This window comes from Alligator mississippiensis, chromosome 4, assembly GCF_030867095.1.
Source record: "Alligator mississippiensis isolate rAllMis1 chromosome 4, rAllMis1, whole genome shotgun sequence".
Taxonomy (NCBI): Eukaryota; Metazoa; Chordata; order Crocodylia; family Alligatoridae; genus Alligator; species Alligator mississippiensis.
In genome coordinates, this window is record NC_081827.1 from 58,500,909 (window position 1) to 58,528,584 (window position 27,676).

A 27,676-nucleotide genomic window follows, 5' to 3' on the forward strand; every position below is an offset into this window, starting at 1 on the left:
TCTTTTCTGGATCCTGAATAAAACAGGTTGGGGCACATTAGGGCTAGTTGGGGCACAAGTGTTCTCCTGTGTGGGGCTAGTTAGCATGCAGTCCCTTCACTGATGCACCCTGGTGTCCCAACCAGTCAGAGCAGCATCTGCAGATGTGCTACTACAGAGTAAAAAACTCCATACCAGGATACTACTTGTATTTATAAGTTGTGGAGTAAATTAGTTTACTCCAGCCTAATAGGGGCACATGTATAGATGTATGATGTTTGTTGCAAAGCTAATTAGTCTACTCCACAGGAAATATCTCATCTAGATGCACCCTGAGACATGTACAAGCATTCTCACTGCTACACACTTTGTACATCTCACTTGCAGGTCCAGCTCTGTTTGTTGAACCATTCTCTGGCCCATCTGGAGAGGCTGTTATCAATCGTAGGCCTTGCACATCCTACAATTGTATCCAGTTTCTGGGACCCTTCTCCATCCCACTGGCCCACGCAGCTCTAGGCACAATCTTGTTCCACAGGCTTATGAACAAAAATAAGCTAAGACTAAGGAATGCTAGGATTTCCAAAACCTTGTGGAATAAATCACTAATGCATTTTCTGGCAAAAAGTCAGTTTCAAAAGCTATGACCTGAACAAGCCTCTTTCCAAACTCTTTGGACAAATAGAGAGGAAAGTATTTGTTAAGCAATTATTTTTTTTTTTCCTATCAGCTGTATATCTAATTATGCAAACACAAATTACTCAATATCAAAAGATTTATAATGCATGGCTCCAATGCACCAAAGTGTAACTAAGTTGAAATTCAGAAGCTATACAAAGCCAATGAGACAACTCTCATAATTAAAAACAAGGTACATGAATATATACCTTAATGAACTGAGGCATATATTGGTTCCAGATGTTCTTATCTTATACAGTGGCATTTGATTACAATGACCCACCATCACAGCTAAAGAAGACATAATGATCTGGTGGAAAATTTCTTTAAGCATGTAAAAATCTGGGCTGATCATCAGTTATTCACATGGGCTGCTCATATAACTTCTAAAGAATTAAAAATCTGGAGGTATGCAGTGTGGCTCTGAGAACAAAATTTAATTCAGTTTTTAAGGGTGGCTGACTTCCTAGGCAATGTTATAGTAAGCACCATTTCAACATTCCCACAACATAATCATGGTCTTCCATTAAATTTTTTATTTCACTTGTCAAGGACAATAATTGGTAGTGAGCCACAAACACTACCTCATAAATGGCACTGTGAAAATATGTAGGCAGCATTCTACCTCCTCAAATGAGGCATGCCTTGGACAACAGCTGCTCCCTCTCTGGCTTGGAAAGCAGGTGTTAGACCACCTACAAGCAGGATGTTATTTGCTTGTATGAAAATCATGCACGTTTCCTCAGAGACTCCAAAGAATCTAGACAAATGCGGTAGTGCAAAAATAAAATGTTGACATCTTCCTTTAATTGCCTGATTTGGTCTGGTGCCACAGAAAAATTAGTCATATTCCCCATAATGTAACAAAAGACTTTTGTCCTTACAAATGTAGTAAAGTTTTACAAAGGCATCTTTTGTGTGTTTGGCTTTTCTCTGTGTTTGCTTAGGGAATTCTAGAAATTAGCATTAGTAGAGGACAGCTGAGAGATCTGGAGTCATGTTAGAGAAGTCTGAATTACTTTTGACAAAGGAGGCACTCACCTGGAACCTGATTCACTTCCATTTGAGTTCCTGGCAGTCTTTCTATTGGTTGAATCAGCATTGAATTGAATCCGTCATCTTTAGCAATATGAACAATTTTCTGTAATGAATATGTTAGGTGGGGAAGTGGTTAAGAATTTGAGGTGAGAAATTAGCATATGATATGATCTGTCTCAGAAAAATGGCTGGAACTGACATTTAAAAGAGGAAGAGTTCATCAGCTGGAGTAGGAAGACATTAAGAGAAAAAGGTTCTCAAACTGGCTAGCCTAAGTAGCAGCTTTCATCGCCTGGCAGGGAATGGAAGGCTTCAGCAGGAGGCTACCAGATATGAGGACCTGCATTTATCTTTCATGTGGGAAGAGAATATGTTCCTAAGAGTCAGTAAAGGTATGAAAATGGAACATATGTCCAATGTAGGCAGAACCAGCATTAGATGAAATGTAATTCAAAATTTACTGAGGAAGATTCAGGTGGGTTTTTTAAAACAAAACCCAAATATAATATTATACCCACTCTGTTCTAAATGAAAAACGTATAGAGAAGAACTATAGACTGGGCTGGTATTTGAGTTATTAAAGCAAATAGGCATGCCCAATGGGCCACAGATTGGTACACATCTTTCTCTAGAGTGCAAGGATTTTGAGGAAATGTTTGTTTCATGTACATTAACCACTAAACAGGTCAGTCTCCTTACCTTTAAATTCCTTTTTAACACAAAATGTACAATCCTGAGGGGCTGGTTTATTGTATAATAACATAGTGATGCCAGATTCATAAAATCAAGTTGAGACACTTTCTGTTGACCTTGCTGGACTTTGATCAGATCCTACATTTTTTCTTTTTTCTGATCTCTATATGTATCAGTGCTGTGAGGAAATTAGCTTCTATTCTAACTATATTTTAGTAAGATGTACAGAAATCATTAATCTTTCATCTGGATGGTAAAAATCCTTGCTTAAAATTCTCTCCTGTATCTGACCATAGTACCACTTGTGGTACATGGGATTTAAAGGTTGCCCCTGATTAAAAGAAGCAGAGCTGTTCTACAACATAAATCAAAAGAAAATGGCAGCTGGGAAGCCTTTCCCCAAAGATAAGGAATACTTCTGCCGGACAGGACACTCTTCCCTCTAGATAGCTATTTTGAATGGCCATCTGTTGTGCGTCTGTTGCAACCAAACACACATTCTTAACAGTTTTGCTACCTGCCTTGAATATTTTCAAAGCTGGGCCTTAACAGGCCAGTAGAGATAAGATCTAGGAAGAAAGCCTAGCTATATTGCATGTGGACACAACTGCAGTTCCTAAGCAGCAAAAAGAATTGCTTGAAGAAGTTATTATCAAGGTTCCAGATGCTGCTGGGGGGGAAAAAAATCACCCAGTGTTCTTTCCTTTTACAGAGCTATTCTTCTTACGCAAAATGGGGTGCATTTGGAGACCTAGATGGTTAAGTAAAATCACAACCAAAGGAACCTAGTTTAGTTCCTGAAATATGATACACCTATCAGGATGTTGATTTCCGCATTCTCGGAACATGAACACATTTTTACATTTTAAATAATGTGACTGTTTTGCAGCACATTTACTTGTAAAGCAGGGGATTCCCAATTGCAAAGCTGTCCTTATATCAGTTCCCTCATGCTGGTTTTTTGTTTATATCCCTATCCTTTACCGGTCTTTTGTGCATTTATTTTATTTTACTCAAAGGATAGTTAAGGTTAGTAGGGAGTTACACAGCAGTGAACTCTATAACCATAGAATTTTTTTAAGTTCCTTGTGGTTCTAGGATTGTAGCTTTCCAGGAAAAAATATCCAACCTCATTTAGACTAGAAAGTAGAAGATAAAGCTGCTGGTGACCTGCAAACTGTTCTTCTACTGCTGGTGACCTGCAAGCTGTTCTTCTACTTTGACAGTGGAAAGCTCCCAGACATTTAGCATTTATTTTGACCTGTCTTTGATTACAAAACCTAAGGCAGGACACACTTGGTGCTCATAGTTAAGCTGTGCCTTTTGCAGTAGCCTTTACTGAATACTCAACAATGCTTTCCATCCTTCTTTTCTTACTTTGTTTTTGATCATTTCACCCAGGATTTGCTACTGCTCTGGCAATGCACACACAACTTAATTGTCACTGGTGTGAGACACAAGAACAAAAATCTTTAGTCTCTTAATAAAAGAAGGATTATTTTCTGATATTCTTTTATAGCATTGCCCTGTTACAGCTCTGTTAAGTTAAACTGGTGATACCCCAAGTAGGTGTCAATACAGAGATACACTGACTTGAGGAAAGCTTGGCTGGCGTTGTTCCTTCTAAGAGCACAAAAACATGTTCCAAGTTTTTGGCCACATGGAGGACTGTGTAGATAGTTCCCATTGCTGAGAGGGGAAAACAGACACATGCTTCTATCTTCTTTTAGAGGTAATGGTTAACTTTGGTGGGACACAGAGGAGCAGTTCTATAAGTGTGATTGTGTGGCAGTTTGGGACATCACCACAAACTAGGTAATCCGTTTGGTTGCCTGTAAAACTGGCTAAAAGCCACATTTTGCAATGCAACAGTAGTATGACCTGGGAGGTTATGACAAGGAGTGGATTCTTCTACACCAGTGATTTTCAACAATGGTGATGTGGCAACTTGGGGCACTGGCAGATGTTCAGCTCCCTGGTCTAATTCATGGCACTTCACAGAAAGCATCATAAGTTAGACCAACACTCGTGACCCAACAGATGTTCACTGTTGGATTGGGAGGGTTGGAGAATCAGGCTCCACTTTGGAGCCAATCCAGTAAGAGGGGTTGCGTGTCTGCAGTCTCTTCCCCTAACCCTAACCCCTTCTCCCAGCTCCAGTGCTATCTCAAGATAGCAGGGGAGGAAGGTCCATCTCGGGTTTGCCCAGCATGCACTAGAGTGGGGGGTAGGAGTGGGGGGGGTGGATGGATTGGAGCCCTGCTAGTTCAGCCTAGCCCTGTTCCCAGAGTGCACCAACAGAAGTTAATGAAGGCACTCCACTTTGGAGCACCTTTATCTGAACCCTCATGTAACGAGGGTAAATTTGTTGCACAATTGGGCACTTTTTAAGGCATTCTTCAGCTATACACTTCTGTCAGTGCATGGCTGTAGAGCAGTTTCAGTGGCCGATCACATGACAAAACAACACTTCTGTCAGCACCCCTGGAGTTCTGTGAGATCTTTTTAAGGGTGTTGCAGAGCACTGCTTAACATTAGCACTTTTAGGTGTGCAAACACCTACACATGACTCACAAGATAAACACAGAGATTTCAAATAGAAATCAATGTCAAAAACATTTTGACTCTCTGTGGTCTTTCTATATCCTTTGCAACAGAAGAATTGTTGTGGTATTTTTCTATATTTCAAAAAAGAAGGAAAGCTAAGAACTCTCATTTTCTGAGGGGTGCCTTGAATCTAGAAAGATTAAAAACAACTGCTAACACTGGTGCTTACATTCCACCTCTAAAGCATGTGGGGTGAAAGTACAACTTTGGTGGTACAGTATTATTCTCAAAAGATGCTTAATTTCTGTGTTTTATTTCTGGGAATGCTGTCAGTGAAACAGCATTAAAGAGTAACATGAACCATTTATGGCACCAAAGGAGCACACGTTAACTACCCACTCTGTCTCTACTGATTCTCCTTCCATTTAAACTCCTATAAAACAGATTTAATTCCATTTTAGTCGATGGAATTACATGGGTATAACATTAGTGTAAATCATAGGAAAATAGTTTTCCAAAAGTCAGATGGATCAGAAGACATTATGCATATGGGTCATATACACATTTCCAAATGTCCTTAACCCATTAAAGTCAGGGTGAAGCTTGTTTATTTCTATAAATTATTTAGCCTTGTAAATGGTTTGGTAATTATTATTATTACTTACCATGCTTTTTTTCCCTACTTAACAGCTGCTCGATACCACATTAGGTGAAATAGCTAATTATACCTAAACTGTTTTCTAAAATAAAGATCTAGTCTTTAGTTTTCTTTAAATATTTATTTTTATCTAGTTATTAAATTAATTTATGCAAAATTCCCGCTGATTTCATGATAACCATTCCTAATTTCCTACTATAACTGTGGGCAAATTATATTTTTCTTCTTGATTATATGTTCCTCCTTCTTACATGTTTTGCATTCCAAAATAATTGTATCAAAGCAATTAGTTCTTTTACACAAGAGGGTAAAACAGCAAGACCTCTGAACTTCAGACCTCTTGGTTCATTTCCTACTCTACATAATGAATTCTGTTAAAGCAACACTTATCAAATTTACAAAAATTAATCCCAAATCCCAAATATTTCACAAATTAGAGACATCTTTTGATGTAATTTGAAACTGTATAAAGATTTGGAAATGCTAGTTGTTTTATTAAACAGATAACCTTATGGTAGCTAACTTTGATTCCCTGATTTTGCAACTTTCATGTTCTTTAACATAGTTTCTTCTTTAATGTAATTTCCCATTAAAAAAAAACCACAAGCACAAACTGAAAAAACAAAAAATTCTGTTATGTGGGAACTGACTGACTCCCAGCTTATGTCATTAGCTGAGTTCAGACATTCTGGGTGCATACCAGTGTTACATTTAGATCACCCTAACTGAGCTTAGGGCAATCTAAATGGCTGTGTGCAAGCGTTCTCAGTACTTAGGCCACCCTAAAAATGGCATGCCCAATCTAAAGTTAGTTCTCATCAGATGACAACTAAATTTACATCAGCATGGGTTAACTCAACCTAAAATGGGTTAATCTGATTTAACAAATGCATGCATGCCTTCCCAGAACAGCTGAGGGTTAGGAAAGCTTAGCCACTCTACATAGCTTCAGGACTGTGTTTTTATGCCACCAACACTGACCAACCTATTCCTCACCCCCAACTACCTCCTTACCCTGTGGACCAGGCCCCTGTTGACCCACAAAACCCACCTGGACCTGCCTTCTTCCCCCCAGGCACTCACCAGCACCCTGCTGGACCCCTCAACCCTTCCTTCCCCCCCATGACTGACTTGTCTCTGGCTGCCCATGGCTCCTCCTGGCAAGCGGCAAATGCTTGTGCAAAGTGATCTTGACTTAAACTAAGCTTCCTAAACCTGAGCCAGGTCCCACTAACACTTACTTGCAGCCTCAGATTGTTAACACAGACCTCTACCACTTAGGGTGCAGACAGAAGTGCAGCTCCAAGCTGTTACTCAGAAAGTTTTCTGCAAAGCATTTTGAGTTACAGTGTTACTCCAGACCAAACAGAAGTTCACTGTTGGTTCCAGGGGAGAGGGCAATCTAGCTGCAGGCTGGGAGCCTGCAGCCAGGAACCTTCCCATAGCAACAGCCACAGCTCTCTGCCAGTGCTCGCTGTTTTCAGAAGGGTGGGGGAAGGCAGCAGAGGCAGCTCATTCTTGGGACTCTCCAGGCAGTGCTGAAGGGTGGGGTGGGTGAATTGGAGGCCCCACCCACTTCAGGGGGTGAGGGGCTCCAGTACACCTGTCCCACCTTTCAGAGGGGCTGAAAAAAACCCAAACTGAACTCCCTCTGCTCTCTTTCCCTCCTCCCATGCTGAAAACAGTGACTGGCTAGGAGCTTTTCAGGCACAAGTTATGGAAGATGCTACATTTTGAAATATCTTCATCTGACACCTCATGCAATGAGCCATTTTTGAAGCTGTTTGCAGCCATGTACTTGTGTTTGGTCACAGTTATAAACTGCTTTCTGTGGCCAGATTGGACATAACTCACTGCTCTCTGCACCCGTAATCTAGTAAAAGTAACTGTTAGCAGTAGTAAGCTGTTATCCTCTATGTGGATGTGACAGGGGGCCATTAAGAGGCCAGTTGAACATTGGCCTGCCCACCTGTCTAGAGTAGTCTGCTCTGTCTCTCCTGCCATGACTTGATATAATTAAGTTGGTGTTAAATGCAGGAATGCATTTAATGACCCAATGCCTGGGGTGTTATACGCAGTTCTGACCTTCCCTATACTGTGTCCCATGCCTCACAGATGGCATTGCAAATTGGTAACAGCTCTGTCCTGAGGCTGGACTGAACTCTGCCCTTTGCTGTGCCTCTAGCATTCTAGCCTCACACTCTGCCCCCTCTCACAGGGCCTCATTCATACTGCCCCTCACTGGGCCACTTCCAACCCACCACAGATCCGTGCAGCCCCTTTGGGTCCCCCTTGGGCCCTACTCTACATGGCTCTTCCAGCTTTCCTACTCACATTCTGGTCGGCCTGCATGTAGCCCTTCTCACAACTCCTCCCCTTTCTCCTAGGCAACATCTTACCACTTACTCTGGTGTCATCTCCCATTCAGATTCTTGCCCTTATCCAATATCTGGCACCCCAGCTCCTACCCCCATATACCTCCAACTGCATACCTCCCCTTTGCATCCATCCATCCATCCCGTTTCTTTTCCCTACTGTTCTCCTAGATATCTCCTGTTTCCAGCCCTTCCCTCCAATACTTCTGTATTCAAATTGCACCTGCCTTTCCAATTGCCCAGCTACCAGCAGTGAGGGCACTGAGCACACAGGAGAGAGAGTTTTCTTGTTCTTCAGTCCTCTGACTAGTATTGCAGCAATCCCTGGCTACCAGGAGGAGCAGCTGCAGGGGAAGTCCTGCTTAACACTTGTAACCCTGGGGTGGGACATATCCAACACAGACAGAATCTTTGTGGAATTTAGCTGCCAAATTCTGATGAGTCCCTAGTAGTCATAGGCATGGACAAACAGACAATTTTTAGAGCTCTCTAACTTAGCCAAATGTGAGTAGTTTTTCATATGGATGGCAAAAGGCAAAACCCCTAATATCAATTTAACATTCCCCTTTCCTCCCACTGATGTAATATTTCAACTTATTGCTTGAAAAGAGCAAGGAAGCACTTCAGCTTCTCATTGAAACAGATTTTTTTTTTACAAGAACAAAACAACAATATATTTCCTAATAATGTTCTTGGAAAGGGGAGAACTATTATGCTTTCCAAAAAAAAAAAAAAAATATCTATCAAGCTGAGGCAAATGCCCATCATGCAAAATTTAGTCTTAGTGGCTGCAGGTTAGAAAAAATTAATGCATTTGAAAACAGGATCTTATGAAAAGAAGTGCTGGGAAACTTGAAGTATAGGTGTTACTATCTCCATTTCCTATAATTAGGTGTTCGGTTTATTTGGGTTTAGCATATACACTGATAAAACACCCTGGTAGGAAAAAAAGAAAGAATTACCTTTTTTGTCCAATAAAATACTGAGAAAACATTGGAAATAGTTATTTCATTCATATTGACTTCACCTCTTTCCCAGTGCAGTTTGTTTATATAGGTGAAGTTCCTGCTCCCTAGTTTGTGTGTAAGTTTAATTCACACTTGACATTTTGTACCTTCCTAACTGGCAGCAAATTTTTACATTTCTAATGGACACTCTACAGACCTGGAACTTTGTTTGCAGTCGGGCGATTTAAAACAGTACTGTACTATAAACTGTGGGCACAGTTTGAAAGAGTGCTTCATCGTGTAAAGCCTCAGAAAAAATAGGTCTGTGATCATGAGAACAGGATTGGCATAACTGTACAGACAGCACAGGTGATTGCCTAGGGTGGCAAATTGTGGGGGGCAGCAAAAATGGTGCTCTAGGAAGGCAAACAGAACATGCATTTGGCCGAGCTCAGGCTTGGTATGAAGTCTTTGCAGCAGCAGAGCAGGTGGTAGCTCAGGTAGGTGCTGAACAGGGGCAGTATGAAGAGGAACAGAAACTTCTGTGTCAAGTCAGGGGGTGGTGTCATGACCTGGCTATTGAGTGCCATGGCTTCATGGGGCTGGGGTTAGAAGCATGGTGATATACCCCTGCTGGTGCATGGGGAACTCTGGGAAGGCTTCTGGGGCTACTGTGGGCTGGGGCACGGTGGCACAGGAGCCATGTTTGGCTTCCTAAGGCTCTGGGGACACAGTAGCTGTGCCTATGTTTTGCTTCTAGGTGCAGAGGTAGCCAGGGAGGGCTCATTGCCTCTGAACACAGCTGCCATCTCTGATGACTACCCCATAGCCCCCACACCCTCCTTATGATATGTAGGTGGCTGCTGGTGTGAAGGCTGCAGCCAGCCAGCTCCATGCTCCAGCAATCTCTCTCTCTGGGAAATGCTGGGACAGTGTTGTCTGCAGCTGCTGTTTAAGGGCCTGCCTGATGTCAGCTCCTGGAATGAAAAGGGAGGGCAGCAAAATGTTGTTTGCCTAGGGCAGCAAATATCTTTGTCCCAGCCCTGCATCAGGATTTTGTTGGTGTTCACATGCAAATACTGTAAAGCTAGGATACCCTGAGTCAGGAAAAATGACTGGAACTGTTTAACAGCTGCAGCGTAAAAGCCATATGTGTGGGTGTGTCTGCGTATATATAAAAGCCAAAACCAGGTACCGCTAGTGCTATAGCAACTTTGTAAACTTATGAGACTGTCAGAAGCTTAAAAGAAAAAAAGTTGAGATGGATACAGTAAAACTTACACCCACCACACTACTACGTAGCCCCCATGTAACTTGTTCCAGTGTTTTACTACCTTCCTAGTGAGAAAATTCTTCCTGATATCTAATCTAAAATTCCCCTTGCTGCAGCTTGAGACCACTGCTCCTTGTTCTGTTATCTGCCACCACTAAGAACAGTCTAGCTACATCCTCTTTTGAACCCCACTTCAGGTAGTTGAAGGCTGCTATTAAATCCCCTCTCATTCTTCTTTTGTCTATACTAAATAAGACCAGTTCCCTCAGCCTTTCCTCAGAAGTCATGTGCTTTAGCCCCTTCACCAATTTTGTTGTCCTCCACTGGACTCTCTCCAATTTGTCCACATCCTTTCTGTAGTGGGGGCCCAAAACTGAACACAGTACTCCAGATGTGGCCTCACCAGTGCTGAATAAAGGGGAAGAATCACTTCCCTTGCCCTGCTGGCAACACTCTTACGAATGCAGCCTAGTATGCTGTTAACCTTTTTGGCAACAAGGGTACACTGTTGGCTCATATTCAGCTTATTGTCCACTGTAACCCCCAGGTCCTTTTCTGCAGAGCAGCTGCCCAGCCAGTCAGTCCCCAGCCTCTACTGGTGCATGGGATTGTTCCATCCTAAGTGCAGGACTTTGCAATTCTCCTTATTTAGGCTCATGAGATTCCTTTTGGCCCAATCCTCCAATTTGTTTAGGTCACTCTGAATCCTAGCCCTACCCTCCAGTGCATCTACTACTCTCCCCAGCTTGGTGTCATCTGCAAACTTGCTGAAGATGTACTCTATGCCATCTTTCAGGTCATTGGTGAAGATATTGAACAGACGCAGCCCCAGGACTGACTCCTTAGACACTCCACTTAATACTGGCTGCCAACTAGACATCGAGCCATTGATTACTGCCCTCCGAGCCTGATGCTCCGGCCAGTTTTTTATCCACCTTACAGTCCAGTCATCCAGCCTGTACTTCTTTAGCTTGCCTGAGAGAATGCTATGGGAGACCATATCAAAAGCCATGCTAAAAATCAAGATGTAACGCATCCACTGGTTTCCCCATATCCACAGAGCCAATCATCTTATCATAGAGAGCAATCAGGTTGGTCAGGCATGACTTACCCTTGGTGAATACATGCTGACTCTTCCTAGCCACCTCCTCCTCCAAGAGCTTAGAAAGAGATTCCTTGAGGACCTGCTCCATGATTTTTCCAGGAACTGAGGTAAGGCTGACTGGTCTGTAGTTCCCTAGATCCTCCTTTTTCCCTTTCTTAAATAAGGGCACTATGTTTGTCCTTTTCCAATCATCCAGAACCTTTGCTGATAGACATGAGTTTGTCAATGATGATGGCCAGTGGCTCTGCAGTCACATCAGTCAATTCCCTCAGCACCCAGGTGCATCCCATCCAGCCTCATGGACTTGTATATGTCCAGCTTTTCTAAATGGTCCTTAACCTATTATTTCATTACTGTTGGCTTCTTACCTCCTCCCCAAACTATGCTGCCCAATCCAGTAGTCTGGGAGCTGATAGTGCCTGTGAAGACTGAGGTGGAAAAGACATTGATTAATTCTGCCTTTTTTGCATCCTGTGTCACTAGGTTGCCTCCCCCATTCAGTAAGGGAGCAACATTTTCCCTGATCTTACTTTTGTTACTGACATACTTGCAGAAACCCTTTTTGTTACCCTTCACATCCCTTGCTAGCTGCAACTCCAATTATGCTTTGGCCTTCATCCCTGCATGCCTGGGCAATATTGTTATAATCCTCCCTAGTTGTTTGTCCAAGTTTCCACTCATAAGCTTTCTTTCTGTGATTTAGTTTGCTGAAGAATTACCCACTAAGCCAAGCTGGTCTTCTGTCATACTTGCTAGTCTTCCTGCATATTGGGATGGTTTGTTCCTGCACTCTCAGTAAGGCTTCTTTAAAGTACAGCCAGCTGTCCTAGACTCCCCTCCCCATCAGACTGCCTTCCCAGGATATCCTGCCCATGAGTTGCCTGAGTGAATCGAAGGCTGTTTTTCTGAACTAAAGGGTTTTTACTCTGTTGCTCTCCTTCCTTCCTTTCCTCAATCATCTCATGGTCGCTGCTGCCCAAGGTGCCATCTACTGATACATTCCCCACCCATTCTTCCCTGTGAGCAGCAGGTCAAGAAGAGCACGGCCCCTAGTTTGCTGCTCCAGCACTTCCACGAGGAAATTGTCCCCAACATTCTCCGAAAACTTCCTGGATGTCCTGCACACTGCTTGATTGCCCTCCAAGCAGATGTCAGGGTGATTGAAGTCTCCCATGAGAACCAGGGCCTGTGATCAGGAAATTTCCATTAGCTGTTTGGAGAAAGCCTCATCCACCTCCTCCTGGTCTGTAGCAGACACCCACCACAACATCACCCTTGTTGCTCTCTCCTCTGACCCTAACCTAGAGACTTTTCAACTGGAGCTCTGAGCAATCATATGGCTCTTCTACATAAAAAGTGCAACTCCTCCCCCTCTTCTCCCCTTCCTGCCCTTCCTGAACAGTTTGCACCCATCCATGACAGTGCTCCAGTTATACAAGCTATGATAATAATAGTAACACCTCCCCTGTTGCCCCCTTCTTCCCCTGTTCCTTCAGGTCACTCACTTTCCCCACTTACCTCTGACTTTGGTCTTCATCCCCCAGAAAACCTAGTTATAAAGCCCTTCTCACTAGATTAGTGACCCTGTCTGTGAAGATGCTGTTATTCATAGATGTTAGATTCATAGATGTTAGGGTCGGAAGGGACCTCAATAGATCATTGAGTCTGACCCCCTGCGTAGGCAGGAAAGAGTGCTGGGTCTAGATGACCCCAGCTAGATGCCTATCTAACCTCCTCTTGAAGACCCCCAGGGTAGGGGAGAGCACCGCCTTCCTTGGGAGCCCGTTCCAGACCTTGGCCACTCGAACTGTGAAGAAGTTCTTCCTAATGTCCAATCTAAATCTGCTCTCTGCTAGCTTGTGGCCATTATTTCTTGTAACCCCTGGGGGCGCCTTGGTGAATAAAAACTCATGAATTCCCTTCTGTGCCCCCGTGATGAACTTATAGGCAGCCACAAGGTTGCCTCTCAACCTTCTCTTGCGGAGGCTGAAAAGGTCCAGTTTCTCTAGTCTCTCCTCGTAGGGCTTGGTCTGCAAGCCCTTAACCATACGAGTGGCCCTTCTCTGGACTCTCTCCAGGTTATCCGCATCCCTCTTGAAGTGCGGCGCCCAGAATTGCACGCAGTACTCCAACTGCGGTCTGACCAGCGCCCGATAGAGGGGAAGTATTACCTCCTTGGACCTATTCGTCATGCATCTGCTGATGCACGATAGAGTGCCATTGGCTTTTCTGATGGCTTCGTCACACTGCCGACTCATGTTCATCTTGGAGTCCACTAGGACTCCAAGGTCCATTTCCACTTCCGTGCCACCCAGCAGGTCATTCCCTAGGCAGTAGGTGTGCTGGACATTTTTCCTCCCTAGATGCAGCACTTTGCATTTCTCCTTGTTGAACTGCATCCTGTTGTTTTCTGCCCACTTGTCCAACCTGTCCAGGTCTGCTTGCAGCTGTTCCCTGCCCTCCGGCGTGTCCACTTCTCCCCATAGCTTTGTGTCATCTGCAAACTTGGACAGAGTACATTTCACTCCCTTGTCCAAGTCACTGATGAAGACATTAAAGAGTATTGGTCCAAGGACTGAGCCCTGCGGGACCCCACTGCCCACACCCTTCCAGGTCGAAGCCGACCCATCCACCCCGACTTTCTGGGTGCGACCCTCCAGCCAATTCGCCACCCACCGGACTGTGTAGTCATCCAAGTCACAGCCTCTTAACTTGTTCACCAGTATGGGGTGGGATACCGTATCGAAGGCCTTCCTGAAGTCTAAGTACATGACATCCACGCCTCCTCCTGTATCCAGGCGTTTCGTAACCTGGTCATAAAAAGAGACTAGATTAGTCAGGCACGATCTGCCTGCTGCGAACCTGTGCTGGTTTCCCCTCAGCATAATTTGCTCTGCCGGGCTCTCGCAAATGTGAGCCTTGATAATTTTTTCAAAGATTTTGCTGAGGATGGAGGTGAGACTGACTGGCCTATAGTTGCCCGGGTCCTCCTTCCTCCCCTTCTTGAAAATGGGGACCACATTGGCCCTTTTCCAGTCCTCGGGACTTGGCCCGTGCACCACGAGCATTCAAATATTCCCACCAGTGGCTCTGCTATGATGTCGGCCAGTGCCTTCAGCACCTTTGGATGGAGCTCATCCGGGCCTGCCGACTTAAAGGCATCCAGTTCTTCCAAGTGACTCTGCATCATCTCAGGGTCTACGCATGGAAGTCTGGTGCCTTGTTGCTGCCTCTCTACAACCTCAGTGTGAGATTTGTCGTGCCCCTCGCTTAGGAACACTGAGGCAAAGAACTCGTTGAGGAGTTCAGCCTTGTCCCCCCTGTCCGTCACCAATTGTTTCTGCCCATTTAGCAGGGGTCCTATTCCTCCCTGGGCCTTCCTTTTACTCCCTATATATCTAAAAAACAATTTCTTGTTGTCCTTTACTTGGGATGCCATCCTCAGCTCTATGGTAGCTTTGGCCCGTCTAACTGCCTCCCTACAAACGCGAGCGGAGGAGTTATATTCGTCTTTGGTGATTTCTCCCTGTTGCCACTTTTTGTGTGCTCCCCTTTTGGCCCTTAGGCTGCCCTGGATTTCTCTGGTCAGCCAAGCAAGCCTTCTGGCCCCTTTCCCTCTTTTCCCTCGCATCGGGATCATCTTGCTTTGTGCCTGAAGGATCATTTCCTTAAGGCACAGCCACCCTTCTTGGGCTCCCATCACTTCAGAACTCCTACTCTGCAGTGCGTCTTTGACTAATCATCTGAGTTCATTGAAATCGGCTTTCCTGAAGTCTAGCACTTTCACCCTACTAGTTACCTTACTCACTCAACATTTTATAAAGAATTCTATTATTAGGTGATCACTGTCCCCCAGATGGCTACCGATCTGTAGGTCCCCTACCATGTCATCCCCCGTTGCCAATACCAGATCCAGTATGGCATTCCCCCTAGTGGGACCCTCTCTTCATAAGGTGGAACCCATCTCTTTCCAACAATCCTTCTTGGAACATCATCCCATGGTCAAAGAAGCCAAATGCCTGCTGGTGATACCACCTGCGCAGTCAGGTACTGATGTGCAGGGTGCACCAGCTTCTTCCCAGGCCTTTTTCCTTGACTGGAAAGATCAAAGAGAACACCACCTGATCCCCCATCCCCTTCACACTTGGACCTAGAGCCCTGTAGTCACTTTTGATCTTCTCAGGGTCTTCTCTGGTAGTATGATTGGTGCCCACATGGATGAGCAGCGTGGGGGTAGTAGTCAGAGGGCCAGATAAGTCTTGGTAATACCTCTGTGACATCTTGGTTCCGGGCTCCGGCCAAGCAGCAGACTTCCTGAGACAAACAGGTCAGGCTGGCAGATGGATCCCTCTGTGCCCCGCAGAAGGGAGTCTCCAGCCACCACCACCCATCGCGTCTTCTTAGTGGTGATGGTCTTGATTCTTTACCCACTTTGGGGAGGGAGGCCTGGCCTGTCCTCCTCCACCAATGGAACATGCTCCTTGCCCTCTGTTGCTAGGGCTGTATATCTATTCTCCAGATGAACTGCTGCAGGTAGAAATGGAGATTTCTGCTTGCTGTCAGAGGTCACAAGCTTCCAGCTTCCAACTTGCTGTGCGACCATGTCCTCTCCCTTCTCTAGCGCTGCTTCTGGCAGTTCTTCCTTCATAGTCCCAGAGGTCTCCTCCAGCATCAAATTGATGAACTCCTCCTGGTAGAGGATGCTTTGGAGCCTCACCACCTCCTCCTATAGCTCTCTTGCCTGTTCCCTGAGAGAGACCACCCAGGGGCACCACTCACATTGCAGGCACTCCCCCACCTGGCCTTCACTGAAAGGAACCTGCAAGCTGCAGTCCCCACAGCACCAAACCCGGACCTGGGTGGAAGCCTCAGTGGTGAACAGTCCTGCCTGGACAAAAACCTCACAAGTGTAAGCAGAGGCAGTGGCAGTGGCTCTGGCATTGCAACATCTTCTATCCATTTCCTTGGGTCTCTTAATCTGCCTGTTCTCTCTTACTGCCCTTTTTCCAATCACACCTTCCCTAGTGAACTCACCTGGAACTGGCCTGCTTACCCCAAAGGGTTCCTTCTTCCCTGCTTCTTCACACAAAGCTGAAAGGCTCTCCTTTCAAAGGGGCAGGAAGCAAATTGACCTGCAAACTGCCCAGGAAACTGCTTGCCTTGTTTGCTGGCTCCCTGGCCTCTGGGGGAATCTGCTTTTATACCCTGCTGGGCCTGGACTGGCTCCATCCCCTCATTAGGGCTTCTGTCAGGCACAGGCAGCAATCACTCAGCCATCACTCAGCTAGCATCATTCCCAGCTTCTCAGAGCACACACCCCAAACACACACACAGGCCAAACAACACTCAGCAAGCCAAAGGAACAGGCAGCTCTGGATCACTTACCTTCCCTGGGCAGGATCTGGTACCTGGCTTCTCTTCCCCATTCCTCCTCTTGCTCCCAGCAAACTGCCTGCAAACTGTTTCCTGCCCCTGTTTGATGTCTTTAGAGTGTAAAACTAGAAAAAATGGTGCCAATTTGAGAGCAAATGGGAAAGAGTTAACACTGGACCATTTCCCTTCCTGCTTACTGATAGGGACAGAGAAGCTGGCATCCATCTTGTAGCACAGTGACTTCATGAAAAAGGCAGTTCTAGGCCATGACTCTGTAAAAAAGCTTTTTTTTTTACATTCAACCTTCCAGAAAGGAGGTTTGTCTTATTTGAAGGCATGTGGCATACCAGAAAACACAGTACTTTTTACAAGAAAGAGAAGGTAGCTGTTATACTTTTAGGGCAGTCCTAGAGACACTTGAATCTTGTAATGCTGTTTCATGTGCATTTGATGAATATGAAAGGAATTGGAAGGATGCTATATATTTTTGCAGTGAGCAACATGAAAAAAAACCCATGGGAAAGTTTGTAAAGTGCCAAAATTCAACTCATTTGTTCTTGTTGACCCTTTTTCATTTGCTGGCTGGTATTATAAAAGGAGGATTGAAATGTTCAGAACTTTTCCAAGATGTGGTTAATTTTTTAATGCATCCTGGAGCTCTCTTTAATATTTATATCATCCCAAAAGCAAGTTTTTAGCTGTTTGGTCACAATGTTGGGTTAAGCCCTTTGTCACATAGAGCCACAATGTTGGGTTGAGCCCCCTGTCACCAATGCTCCAAAATTAAGGCAGTAAATGTTCTGATCAAAATCTGGCAGCCCTTTATAGTTTTCTCAACAATGCAGATGCCAAAGGCAAGAAATATGAATCCCTGTAAAAGTACATAAACAGTAATCTGAAGAAAAACAAACTGTTTTGTCTTTTAATGGTTTTTTAAATTATTATTACTGAATATGTAATGCCAGTGATTGACATCATGAAGTGCTTGGAAACGGAGAAGACCTATATACATCAAGTTTTCCATAATCTAGGAGTCAAAGCAAAGGTTCTCTTTGAAAGCAGAACCACAGAAGGTTTTTCCAAATTTGGAACAACAACATGTACTTGGCTGAAGTACTTGCCTTTAGAGGAACAACAAGACACAGAAGGAAACTTGTTTTACAGATCACGTATGGCAAGTGACTTTGCTTCACGGCCAGATATATTTCATCTCCTGAGCTGAGATTTGAAAACAGCTCATCTACACCGCACTACATAACACAAGTTATTCATCTGTCTTGAAGGGTGGAGTTTATCTTTGAACTTTGAGAATGTCTCAACTTTGAAAGATGAAAAAGTACAAGGGCAATTTACAGAATACCATTCTGAAGCAATTCTGTACAGTTTTTCCATTCATGATTTCTGGAAAAGAAGTCAAAAGCAGTGGCCCAAGTTCATTCACTCTGTATAGCAGATGTTGATTTTACCTGTGTCCAGTGAAACTGCTAAGCAAGCATTTTCAAAGTTCAGTCACGAACAAAAAAGCATATTCAAACAATCAAGGAAAATGTACATTACATTTTATTTATAAATTTCTCTTTTCCTTAAAGATGGAAATTACATTTCTTGACTATATACATATTGTACTTCTTAATATATCAGGATGTTTGTTATGAAAATAGTACAGTCTCTTTAAATAATAATATGGTGTGAATTATAATTGTATTATTTAATAGTACATTTTAATAGTAAAAATACAGGTTGAAAAACATGTACGTATACTTCTAGAAGAGGTATATGAAATGCACTGAATCCTAAACAGTACAAAGCTTAAATTAACTTGTAACTCATTTTAAAAACTCGAATAAAAATAGAAATGCATCTTATTTAGACAAGGATTTGGGAAGTACTAAAATAAAATCTTTTCATCATGGTACATAAAAACATGCATCCCAAAAAATCCTGATTTTTGGACATCTTCATAGAATTAAAAAATGGCTAAGCAAAACCGCCCCAAAATAAAATGACTAAATACTTAAAAGCGGAAATCCCACCGATGATAAAACTTTTGAATTATGAATCCAGGGTTGGAATGATCCATGTTTATTCTCAAGTATGGAACATTTTCTTTTGACACAAGCACATGCAGGAATACAAGGCAAAGATCACAACAACACAGTTAAATTAAGAAGTGAATGAGATCAAAGTGCCTTTTGTTAAATTCCTGGCAGGTTCACTTATTTGGCAGCCATAGCCTCAGTGTGGGAATCCATCTTCAAGAACAAGGGAGGGGCCGCATTCATTTAGTGAGACCTCCCAACCTGAGAGCTTCTTGTGGATCCACCGTGAACTAAAAGGCCTCTGCTCTGGTGGGCTAGGCATGATTCCAGTTTATTGCATGGTTTCAGATAGTTCTGACTTGGGCTGCCTATAAAGTTAAGACAGTTATTTATACTGAATGAACATGGGTAAACAGCACCATTAAGTAAATTGCTATATTGTTTAAATTCTGAATTAAACAATTATAGAGGAGCAGACTTGGGGGATCTATACCCAGGAGCTGTTTCAGGGGAGATAAGTGAGCTGGGGGCTCTTTTCTGTACACACCATCTCTCCTTCTCTTTAGAAAGAATTGCTGTAATTCGATAGCTCCTTTTTCCATGAGATGTTGGGCTGCCAACTCTTTTTCCCAGCAGGTGACAACTGATCTGACTCTAAACCTACACAGTGTGAGAGGGTACCTGGGAGTTTGTTGTTGTCCTCTTCCACTGTCAACTGTTGTGACCCTCTTCCACTGACCACGCTGGACATCAGAGACACATTCAGAATCACACATCTCTTGTTTTTTGTGACCACTGCAGCATGGTTTATGATACATGCAGAATAGAGAAGGGGATAAGAGAGTTGGAAGTGGGTGTGATGGTACTTGGTAATGAGGGAGACAAATAAGAAGTATGAAGTTGACAGCAATGATTTTCAGTCAAGAGGGCTGCCACAAGTTCTCACACCTAGGTTAGAGAAAAGAACTCTGGGACATTGCATTTCTGTAGCTTTCAGTTAAGAGGAAGAATGATGAGAGAAATTTCCCTAAATTGTGAGAATTCTGCCCAAGGCAGAGCAGCCAGCTCTCAGACATTTTTAGCATTCTTTCCTGGGTAAGCCTGGAAGAAGAAAGAAGCAAAATCAAGAAAAAGAGGGGAAATCAGAGTCTCTGGTGTAGGGTTACCATATTTTCAGGTCCAAAAAGAGGACATTTGTTGGGGGGGGGGAGGTGGAGGGGGCAGGAAGAATATGATGGGGGGGGGGAGTGACATGCTGGTGTCCTACCCCTGCCCATTCTGTTGTCCCTCCCTGACAAGCCACCCCCCCACCCAGCACTGCTGCTGCCCCTCACTCCGGATCCATTGACTCCAGCCCTGCCAGTGCCCCTCACTGTCCCCTGCTCCCCACCCCTTGCTGGGCCCTTCACTCCTGACCCACAGCACCCTGGTGCTGCCAGTGCCCTGCAGTCACCTGTCCCATCCCCCATGCCCCTCACTCCTGATCTGCAGCCCCTGCACCCCTCCCAGCCCTGCCAGTGCCCCTCACTTCTGACCTGCAGTCCCCTACCCTGCTGGTGTCCCTCACTCCTGACCCATAGAGCCCTGCCCCCCAACCCTGCTGCCCAAGCAGCTCCTGCATTGTGATCATGCTGGTTCTCTCCGTCTCTCTCTGTCTCTCTCTCCCTGGTTGCTGGAGCCAGCACAGGGAGCATGTGACCCCCAGCAGTCAATCACCTTGCCCACTACTCCCAAATGCGAGCAGCCAGCCTAGGAGAGCAGAAAACCTGGACGTTTGCTCTTATTTTATAAACCCTCCCAGACGCAGCACAGGGGTCCAAAAAAGAGGACTTGTCTGGGAAAACCAGGACATATGGTAACCCTACTCTGGTGGAGTTCTAAAAGATCCAGCACAGAAACTTGCAACCAATGGAGAAGGGTCCTTTTCTGACTTTAAGCCATTTTTGCACCCTCAGAATTTTGATCTCCTTCTAGAAGATGGATAATTTGACAGAGCTCTGGAGTTATGTTGCTTCCCTGGGCTTTCCTATGGGCTGTAGCACTGCGTGGAATGTCTGCATACCTGGCCTTGTCCCCACATTTACTACAGGCCTGACCCCACCCTGTCTCCAGGGATTTGTTAGCAGATCCTTGTGTGGGAGCCTCATGTGTATCTTCCACAGTGCTTGCACTGAGTGGGTCTTCTTTTTCTGTATATGGTGCTTTTAGGATCCTTTTATGTAAATGGCCTGTAAAATGGGTATCTAGGCCTCTAGTGAGGTCAGATTCCAATCCTATTACAGTTACATTGATTCCACTGGGGACAGGATTATGTGACACGCAGGGGCCAGGCAGCATTGAAAAACTCATGATCATGAGAATGAACTGAGAAGACCTGATCCAGAGAGTAATCTAATAGTTTGATACACTACTTTTTCAATCTCTCAATAAACTATTCTTAGGTAGAGCCTGTATGTATCTTTAAGTTCCTTTCTATCTTTGCCTTCAGTTCAGCATCTAACTTAAGTTGTAACTCAGTGGAAGAAGAGAGGAAAGTGTATCCTGTTTGTTATGCACTGGTTACCTTGACAGAATAAGCCTGTGAAATACTTTTCTTTAATTGATAACCCTGGGTATTTTTATCAGGACAACTTGAGCCATGGCTTGCCCTTAACATGGAATTATTGTCCTTGATGATTAGTTAATGTGGTCAAGTACAGCTCTGGGTGCCAAAGGGATTTACTATTTAAATTAAGACTTGGCAGCATGTCAGTGCAATCCCTTGGCATTTAGTAGTGAGGTCAGATTCCAATCCTATTACAGTTACATTGACTCCACTGGGGATGTGATTAGATTCTGGGGTTGAATCAATAAGTTCAATGATGTCCTGATCCAAGATTTTTTGTAGCTTCCCTGTTTCTGTTCCACAGAGAGCAATTGTGGTCTGGCACAAGATGACATTTAATTGGTGCCTGGAGGGAATCTCTTAACTTAGTTTTCTTAACATCTAGACACACCTAGGACCATTTGCCCCCAGGACACTTTCTGTCATTCTGGCAACATAAAGGGATTTGAAAGTGGATACCCATTTTACAGGCCATTTATATTGCCGCTGCCATGTGAAAAGGCTTTATGGTAAATGAAAAGAAGAGACTAGGGCTTCCAGGATCTGTCTACTCTCTGTGCTCCTGATTCAAGAACTCCTGGGTTTGGAATTGCCAAAATCTAGGATTTTGGACTCCCACTGAGAGAAAGTGAGTAGGGCTAAGGGCATAGCTCTCTATACAACTAAAGGAGTTATGACTTCAAGAGGCACTGTTTTCTATCCCATGAGCATAGTCCTAGTAAGGCATAAACAATGAAAGGAAGTGCTTTTATTGCCTATAAGAACAGTTCATGCATTGCAGTTAGCCTGGATGCTCCTATTCTACCTGTATAATAGTTATAAATTTAAAGTTAGCAGTAGAGTTCTTTTGTAAAAGTTACCACTGATTCTGACAAGTTGCATTTTTCAAAGTGTTTAAACTTACCACATAGCAAGACTGACAGGCCACTAGCAAATAACCATCTCTAAGATGGATGTACCATGACTAAGATGTTAGGTAAAATAAAACTTTAATTTCCCAAACTTTCACTCCACCTGAACCATTAACCAACCATTCTTGAGTTATATAAGAAGCTTGGAGTGTTTAAAAACCAGTTTTGATTTGTATCCCCTTCTGTGGTTCTTGGTTTTGACAAGACCAGAACACTATACAGAACCCTATGTTCAGTATTGCCAACCCCACCGTGCCAAAAATCATGAGATGAACTCTTTTAAAAACTAAGAGATTGGCATATAAATCATGAGACACTATTTTTGAAGTGTGTGTGTGTGGGGAGCGGGGGTTATTTGTGAAGGTGTGGGGGGCTGTGGGTATGTGTGGGATGTTTGGATCCCAAGGGGGGAGGGTCCCTGCATACTGCGGCAGGATGTGGGGTAAACTGTGGGTCAGGAGTGAGAGGCAGCAGTAGGGCTGGGGTGGGCTGTGGCTTGGGAGTGAGGAGCAGACACAGAGAGAGACACACAGACATCACCCAGTGGAGGGGAAGGGTCAGGGGGAGAGCCAAGGGGTATGGCGGGGGGAGATCAAGGCCCCCATGGTGAGGGAGGGAGTGGGGCAGGAGCAGGGGCTGGGGTGAATGGGGCCCCAGGGCTGGGGCAGGTCATCCAGAGGTGCAGGGAGGGCATGGCTCACCGCAGCTGCATGCACCCCTGGGGGAGACATGGGGTGCATGTGTCCCCCATGGAGCAGAGGCAGGCTGCCCAGGTGCTGGCCCCAGCCTCCCCCACCCCACTCGGGGCAGTTTGCTGCATGCCAGATGTGCAGGGGGGTTCCCTGGAGACAAGTAGCAGCAACACAACAATGTGCCATTGTTATTTGTCCCCCGGTAAACACATGTACATGCTCATGGGGATGCACCCAAATGGTTTAAATTGTGTACTGAAGAGAACCTATATAGGGAGCCCATTGGACAGTTTTTCAGGGAATGATCCTTCAATAAAAAATGGGATCACCAGCTAGCCAAACTGTGCTTTAAATACAGACTTTTTAATATATATTGTTTGTATATTAAATTATACATTCAAACTTTTTGGGAGAGGGTCCAGCAGAAATGTAAGACTTAGATGATCCTAGCAGTTCAGTGCCTCTAAAAATCAGGGCAATTTCCTTAGAGACCTACTTCTGGATGTGGTAGCCTGAATTTAGGCACAGAAGGCAACATTGCCAGCTCTTACGATTTTAAATGTCAGTCTTGTGATACTTGGTGCTTTCTTTAAAGTCCCAGTTCACAGAGCTGGAAAAGCTTGATATTTTTATCTAATAAGGTTTCTGATTATAGAGAAAAACTAGAAAATATGGTGTGTATGTACTGAAAAGACAAATAAAAAGCCCCAAATTATGATTTCACAAGGATCTCATGATTTTTAAGCAAGCCTCATGATATTTTGAGCATGACTCACTATTTTTGAAGGGTTGGGGTTGTCAATACTGCACATGTTAACCATCGTTACCTTGTAAATTACAGTCACAGCAGGGACATACATTATATTGCTGAACTATAAGTGCATTCCTTCTTCCAAGGAGATTTAACTTAAATTGAATTTTATTTACAAAAAAAGAAATAAACAGTGAAACCACAGACAATATTATAACTTTCACTCTTTGTCCTACAAACAGAGGAAATATAGAGTCATTAAGGGATAGAGGATAAATCATGTAATAATATCCAGCATAAAGAGAATGTTTGTTTAGAGTGTCTTACAAACCCAGATTTTGTTCCTTGTTAACTGCCTCAAAGTAAATATTTGTCATTGTAAAGTACTCAGATTAATAAATAAGATATTGAAAAAAAATGATTATGATTAAGCAGAAAGGGAAAATGAGCCAAAGATGATGGAAATGGATATATGCATCTCCGCAGCTGGGAGGGAAAACAGCAGAAAGAACAGATTTTTCTTACTGTAAACAGATGAATTAATCATATTTCAAAAGCAGAATTAGAGGGAATCTACAGCTGGGAAAAGTATCCTAAGGATTTTTCTTCCTATGTATATTTGAATGATAACTTGAACTATATCTTTACAAAAGGTTGCAGCTGAATGGAAGACAGCAAATGAAAAAATGGGCAGGGAAGGAGTGTGGAGAATCAGTATTTGTAATTTTAAATATTAATTTATTTGAGATTAGCCTGGTGACTGGGGACAAGCTAATGGAGAGCAGACAGCATTTTTAGACCTATGGCTTGAATGAAAGTTTAAGAGAAAAGCTGTATCTATTTAACAATATTGAAACTGGCACCTTAAAACAGCTTTGGAGCTGTAGGTGACAGGAGGACAGATTTGGATATTGTTATTCACATAGTAGGTACCACTTTGCTCCTCAAATTACTTTATTGCCTCTGCTAAGTATTAATGACAGAACACTGCTATGTATGGGTATCAGTAGTATGGGTTCAATCAAGTTTCATCAATAAGTTCCTTGACAATGATTCCTTTGGGTTCCTGAGTTTGGCGGGGTTGGTTCTTTAGCAAGGGTTTTTATTCCCTTTTTCAGAAGAGGGATTGCTCACCAGGTATTCCAAGTATTTGCTGTTATATGGGAAGAAGAATTTTAAGATATGAAAATAGTATTGTGTATTCTCTTCCTTTTACTTACAGTTCAAAAATATAGTTAAGGATAGTGTATGCACAAAAGCGTAATAACAACTCTTTTCCTCTAACAGTCGCTGGCTACTTTAGAGGCTTGGAGTCAGATGTTGATTAGATGAATTACAACTTAAACTCTCCTAGTATAAACCATGCCATGCCCCAGGCTTCTCAAAACAATGCTCCCCATTTTAACCCATAATGGGTAGTTGGATTCAGTAAATGGCCTAATCATGGCAACATAAATATTTATGGGAGAAGTTTCTCAATTAAGGTATGAGCTTGTTTAGATGCTATCAGCAAGAAAGGGCTTTCCCAAACAAGAAAATTACTGTTAAGAGACATTAGGAAATGGTTAAAGTCCAAGGGACTAAAAGGTCACTGAGCCTTCAGCATGCAGAGGCTGTTATGGTGGAAACTTTGCTTGCTTTTAGTTTTTACACATCTTTAGTTTTAAAGGATCCATAGTTGCAGAATAGAAAGTAATTTTGTTTCTCCTTTGAACAATAAAACACCCTTGCATCTCTGCATATCAGACTCTCCAAGCCAAGTGCTTGGCTTTGTTTTAGGGGTGGTGTGTTTCTTGGAGAGAATGATGATTAATGTCCAAGTGCTGAGGAACTTTTTTACTGCTTAAAGAGCATCCCCTTGTTTACATTTACAGAGATGCTTGTAAAGGAAGGTGCTGCTCAAGATGAAGGTGTCCTAAAGAATGACCTAAAAAGACATGGAGATCATTCTGCTCTTAGTTATCTCAAGGTAAATCTTAAGTGACTTTATTGACTTCAGTAGATTTATGCTGGATTTATCCCAGTGTAATAAAGGTTAAAATGTATCCCTTAATGTGTAATTTTGAAGTCATCTCACAGTGAAAGAGCTGTACAAAATTGGAGATGTGGAATATAGGCAGAACCATTACCCTGGGAAAAGGGTATGTGATCTCTATGGGGCTTCATTAATCTACTAAACAGTGTGCGTGTGTGTCTGCCATATGGTATTTTACTTTAAAGGTATAACACCAAAAAAAAAAAAAAAAATAGAAAAAAGAGAATGCTCTACAAGCCCTCTGCCTTGGAGCAAAATCCATATCTTTTAAAACACTCCAATTAGAAAATATGTGGTGCATGTAAAAATACTTTAAATGTCATAAATGAAGTTATTAATTATCTCCGATTATCTTTTTGAATTTAGCAGCTGCAAGGAGTTTCAGGGCAGGCTTCAGTGCAAGGGGTCAAATATTACAACATTTTTATAACAAAACCAACACTTATTTGTTAGTTGATATCAGCTGGCAACCAAATTATGGTTTTATACATGAAGCTGGCTTTTGTTCGCTTGGAATGCCTAGTATAGCCAAGAGCATGGAAAATCCTTCCCAAACATCACAGCTGTAACATAACCACAGGACAGCTACACACCTGAAAAAATATGGACTATAAAAAGGGTGTTCACTCTTATATAATTACATGCATGAGATGGAAAATTTAAAATAATGCAATATTTATTATAACAAACATCAGATTTTATGATTAAATACTCCCCGTAACTAACCTCTTGTTGAATAGTGTTCCAGCTAACTGTGTCCTTACCGTGTAAATACAGGAACAATGGCTTCTTGGAAGAAGGGGGAATCCGAGAGCTTAAGGAGCTGAGGATTAAATGATACAAAATACCCACTGTATCGTCACTGAAGATTTTGGTTAACAGAACAAAAATGGTAACAGGGCATTAGAAAGTGTCTGTGATTCCCAGTTTACTGGGAGCCCTGAGCAAGCCAAAAGAACAGCAAAATTGAGTAGTTGACAAGGCAAAAAATGTGTGAGCTGTGTTAATTTTGCCCACCCCAAACAGCCTTCATCAGTGGGACTACTGCAAAGCCTGAGCCCAGTTCATAGTTACCTATCTGGAGAAGAAAGGTTATCAAAGTGGAACCATCCTCTCTCTTTCCTTGAGGACAAATCTTCACTCACATAGAACTGGTCCCTTTCAGTTCCTAACGTCTGAGACCCTAACAATCATAACATCCCTGTTGTAAGGATGGGTACATTGTCCACCTATATTTGTAGAACTTTCAGTGTTTCTCCCTGTTCTGCTGGGTGTATGGGGTGTGTCTGTGGTTTCTCATTTGCAAGATAGGAAAAGACCCTCCAAGACTGTGATTTATGGGATTATTACTAGAGGCTATAGCTAGCAGTGTTAAGTTCTTATGCCTCTGAACAGCTCCCTCTCTTTCTTATTACATCATAGAACAGGGGTCGGCAACATTTTTGGGCAGAGTGCCTAAAACACCCACAACCTTGACTTGTAAGATGTTGGTGTGTTAGGGCCAGACAGTGGGGGAGCCATGACTGGCCCAATTCTTGTTATGGCAGCGCAGCCCCAACGCCTTCCCTGCTGTCCAACCCAAGGCACGAGCACCAAGCAAAATGCCTTTGAGTGCCATACTCTGGCACCCGTGCCAGGGGGTTTCCTACCCCTGTCACAGAACATAGCATGCAGCTGAATGTGCCCTCACTGTTTTCCTCATTTCCTACTGCCTCCAAACTCCATTGGCCTTCTTTGGCAGAAATGGCAGTGGAAGAGGAGGATAAGTTAGTAATGGGCTCCCCTGAATGGCTATGGTGAATGATACCGTAAAAAAAACAACCATCCCTTGCAGCCATTTCTACACTCTACCCACTTTTTCCTCACTTGCAATCCTTGCCAACATCACTAGAGGGTTTTTTTATGGGATGTAAGTAAGGAAAGCATGCTGCAGAGATGATATTTTCCTTGTGTTTAGCTCCATGGGTTTAGCTTCCA

The 27,676-nt window shown here is 43.4% G+C and overlaps 1 long non-coding RNA gene across 3 annotated transcripts in view; it reads left to right on the forward strand.

Moving 5' to 3' along the window:
- LOC132250008 (uncharacterized) overlaps positions 1–27,676 on the forward strand; it is a 236,750-nt gene that overhangs the window by 107,729 nt on the left and 101,345 nt on the right. For all 3 annotated transcript variants that reach the window (XR_009461583.1, XR_009461581.1, XR_009461582.1), the window contains exon 3: positions 25,539–25,633. This is a non-coding gene — a long non-coding RNA (uncharacterized LOC132250008). The remainder of the gene's footprint in view (positions 1–25,538; positions 25,634–27,676) is intronic.